General features: G+C 30.7%; 1 long non-coding RNA gene across 1 annotated transcript in view; it reads left to right on the top strand.

The window, feature by feature from the left end:
* LOC112210107 (uncharacterized) overlaps positions 1 to 4,825 on the top strand; it is an 807,761-nt gene that overhangs the window by 704,966 nt on the left and 97,970 nt on the right. The window lies entirely within an intron of this gene.

The following is a 4,825-nucleotide window of genomic DNA, read 5'->3' as shown; positions in this document are numbered from 1 at the left end:
TTTTTTATAGCTTTGTTTAGGAATAGGACATTACAATACATAGTTGACATATTTTTACCCAGCTACGGCGAAGCCAGAAGGAGGTTAATATGTTTTGTGGCTTCACATAATCTGCCCGTAAATGGTAATAATGTGTTTTTATAAGTCTCAAATTTCATGCCGATGTGGAAGACACTCCATTATATCAAGTTTATTATTTTTTTTTTTATATATACATCACTAAGATGTTTAAGAAGATATGCAATAACATCTCCTAGCTTACAAGAAATAGGAGTATAAAAAGGAGTATTTTGGTAGTCGAGTTTATTTTTTAAATTGAATTATGTTTACTATGAGACTTCTAAACCAAACCTTGTTTTGGGTGTGATCAATGCTATGACGAGTCTTCATTTCATTGTTCATTAAAAATTCCCAAAAAGAACTATAAATTTACACATACATTCTTACTATAGGTAGGCCAGTGACCCAGTAAGCTACAGAAAGACCGGTCTATATATATTTTATCGGTTTCATTAGAAGACGGAGGACTTGCGGGTATCCTCGCGTGAGGGCAGCTCTGGCTTCCTGTCAGTTCTTAGGCTATTTCCGGTCTCCTTTCCTCCTCGGCGGCCATTACTTCCGGTCCATTCTCCTCCTTCGAAACCCACCTCATAGCTTCAACTTTATTTCTTATAAAATATTTCCAATACATATATTAAAAATACATTTTGATTTCTACAAACATTACTACTTGCTATTATTATCTTTTATTAAAAAAAGGGGAAGTAATATTTATTAACAATAAAATATAATTACTATGTATACACTATATACTTTTCAAATATAAATTATGTTATATATTACTGTAATAAAATTGAATCTAAATGTCTTTAAAATTTTATATATGTATGGAAGATAAGATAATGTAAGAAAAGATATTAATAACTATTTATTTATTTTTTGCCGACGTTTGACCTACGCAGTATCAGGGCTTCAATAAAAAGATAGAAAGGTTGAGTTGATGTAACAGTAAAAGAGTGATACAAAAATTATAACATAATAATACATAAAAATTGTACCTTTTAAAGTATATATAGTTATTTTGGTGAATCTGTTCACTTCATTAGTTCAATTATTAATTTGTTTTATCCTTCTTATTATTTAATTTTTTTATTGTTTGTATACCACCACGTTTACATTTTTATTTTATCAATATTTTACTCCTAGGGTCTACCTCCTTTGTATCTTCAAACTGTAGCCCTGATGAAGACCTAAAACATAGCTCGGAAAACGAGCAGAAAATAAATAAATAATAATTACTGTTTTCGTGCTTTCTTTGACTATCAGTCACTATAACCGCAGTTGCTACCCGTTAATAACAATAAATTGGTATGGTTTTTAAAATCACGGCGGCATGGGAAGCATTCACTATAACTCATACATCGCTATATCCGACGTCATTATAAGCGATATTTTGTATTATTTTTCTAGCAGAAATACTATGCTGGTTTATTATGAACAATGCTTCGATAGGGGTTGCCTTTTCACGTTGGTTCCCCTTTAAAACAACCTCCAATAAAATAAAAATACAATTTTCTTATTACCGAAAGGTAATGTTATATAAATACGAAAATAGTCATAAAGATAATTTGAGTTTCAGAAACATGTTGTTCTCCAATAAGAACAAATATGAATAAGAAAACATGTAAAAACTTGAAAAAGCTGTTTCTGATAAGCAACTGATTAAACTGGATATTAGATTGTATTTCATATAAATTCACCGTGATATAATACGTAGTGAAATATACCTTGCAACAACCGAACTGAGTTTGTAAATCGAATCTACCTATGCTGCATGAACATTAATTTGATTCGCTTTACTTGACGTTGGATACACAGCAGTACACACACTTTTGGCGTTTAAGCACAAACAGTACCTGCTGTTAATTACTTATAAATACAATGTACTGTCCAAATCACGTGTACATGTCGGACAATAGAGTTCAAGCGATATTCTAAATTACTGTTTGATACATACTGGCTGAACACGTGCAACATGAGTCAAAGTATGATTTCGTTTTTCGCAATTTACATTCTCGTTCAATGTGCTCATTGGTTTTTCCTGTAAATTAAACAAAAGAATTATATTAGTTAAAATGTTGTTTTTCATTTATTTATAATAACCGTGTTTCTCCAATAGATATAGAGTATTCGATCAAGCCAAAAGAAAATTCGCGTTATTAAGAACACAATAGTTAGTAGAATAAACTTAACTCAATAGTTACTTAACAGCTATGAATTTTATAGGGAGAATATTATAACTATCCCCTCTTCAAGAACATTTTTAAAACCATTTGTGATTATTGTAAGCAATACGAAATAAGTAGGTAGAATCATAGAAATAGGTGAGATAGAATCAAACAAATTTTTGATTTTCTGTCCACAAAGAATTTTGATTTTTTTTACCTTCATTTCAACATCAATGCCTTATCGGTCGATCATGAAGCCATCTCTTGTTTATTTATTGTTAAAAGTTATAATTGAATTAATTAATATGTCAGCGCACCTGAGAAAAGAATAGTATAGGCGAACTAAGGCAGTTTGTAGGCGAGGGACTTGGAGCTTCAACTTTAACAGCCTCGTGAACCTTGAACCCTATAATGGTTATGAATAGATAAGCCAACGGTTAACTCTAGATAGTCTTTTATTCTTCTTTTATAAAACAAGAAAAATATTTTTTCCCCTTTGCAGTTTCTTTTTAGTGCGCTCTTCTTTTTAACGGATACAATATTTAATGTAGGTCTCCGTAGTTATTAGAAAGTTTCACTGTACTCTTTTTCCTTTTTTCAACGATTTTATTTATAATTTTTATTATAAGATTGAAATATTACTGCTGTCTTTTTTTTTTTTTTTTTGGGAATACAAAAATTTTTTCAGTTATTTATTATTATTTGTTCATACACATATGTTAAATGGTCAAAGTGCAAAAGTTCTTAAATTCTTATGGATTGAATCTATTAGTGGTCATCACAACTAATAATATTTTAAAATGATCAAATATCTGTATTTTTAATGGCTAATTTACCAAATCTCAAGTAATAAACAGTTTTCAAGAAATACTTTTTTTTATATGAAATACTGTGAATTGGAAAACAACTTATTTGTGTTAAAAAGAAAAAGTTTAATTTTATTTTATTTCTCATAGCCTCTTCTTTTATTTTGTGACAGTTCCATTTTATGTAAATTATCCTTTTTCTTCAGATATCGTTTCGTCGATATCTCGGTTTGATGCTTTAACTTCTTATGCTTCCTGTCTTGTTAATGATGAAGATTTCAATACTCCCCTGAACGGCGTCTTCTAATACTCCGGAAGGTACTCCATCCAAGGATCCAAGGTCATAAACTATGCGGATCATTTTAATAGAGTTGGCGATGTTGGAATAACTTGAACATTTTTGCCAATTTCGGACATTCTTGTAAGATCGACGTTGTTCAACAACTTGAATGTTGTCGGAATCTTTGGCTAAAAAACAAAGTTCCCTCCTCGTCGGCTGCGGCTACCACGTTGATGCCATACCTGCTCCAAACTCGCTCTCCCCGAATTCGCTATAACATAATTAATATAGAGTCTGATATTATTGACCAAACTATGCGAAACGTCGGGAGCAAAAAGTTACTCATTGGAGATAACCCGCATATCACATCAGACACTAATTGTTAACCAACCATATATCTTCCTTGAATAATGATCATTAGTAACATTTTTCGAACCTACTCAAATACAAGGAAAGTTCTATCTCGAACTCAAGTTTGACTGAAAAATATACTCTAAGTCAAGTATGACTGTAACATAAAGATAGATATACATATTATGTAAATTGAGAACTTTTTACTTGACTGTTGTAGATATATATTTTTGTGAATCTTGAGGATCAGCCAGTAACTATATTCATGCAAAGTTTCGCAACTTTATTTTTTGTAGAGTCATGGTAATTGTCTTATACAGTTTGTTCTGCATTGCTGTGATACAATGTGTTGTGCCAAAACTGTTCAGGTAGCTGATGTGATCAAATATTTAGCTAATTTAGTTATATTTGGTTAAACTGAATTTATATTCTACACATTTTAATTTACAATTATTAGTTGATAATGTCTTTTTATGCTTGTCATCGTGGGACATGAATATAAAAAAAAATCTTGAAACGATATAGATATTATTAAATTATACTAAAACCGAAAGATATTAATATACTGGACATTTCATTATTGTTTGAATTTTTAAAGTCTCTAAGATTGTTAGTTAGAATTGAAAAAAATTAATGTCAAATTTTTATCCTACCATTTAACCTATATAGAAAATATTTCGGTTTCGGGTTATTTTTTTCAAAATTTTGAAAAATGCTTAACAACACTGAGGTGTTAGGAGTGTTACCGTCAAAATGAACTGGGATACTGGGTAAATTTGGTAATACTCATGAAGGAAACTGTTTACGTTAATCAAGGTATAACTTGCAAAAAAAATTACCAGTCATAATAAAAATTTACTTCTAATATCATTTTTGTTTTGTTTTTTATTTTATATCAGGTTAACGTTACTTTAATGCCTGAAGTCGCACGAGAAACATCGACACAAAGAAGTAATCACTCTACTGTGTGCTTGACTAATTTTTATGAGAACCCTGATCGACGAGTTGCAATGCCCACTCCAAATGGTTGACCTAGGAGATAGTTGTCTTCCTACACTCTGTGACAGCTTTACTGTTAGGTGTGGAGGGCTCATTAGTTTGGGGAGGCATTACATTTTGCTCTTTTTTTTTTTTTTTTTAACCAAAAACAACTATAAAAG

The sequence above is a fragment of the Halyomorpha halys genome, unplaced genomic scaffold (genome assembly GCF_000696795.3).
Source record: "Halyomorpha halys isolate HHAL.00 unplaced genomic scaffold, Hhal_1.1 Scaffold379.1, whole genome shotgun sequence".
Lineage (NCBI taxonomy): Eukaryota > Metazoa > Arthropoda > Insecta > Hemiptera > Pentatomidae > Halyomorpha > Halyomorpha halys.
Note: the sequence above shows the minus strand (reverse complement) of the source record. Positions and strands in the feature narration are given on the sequence as shown.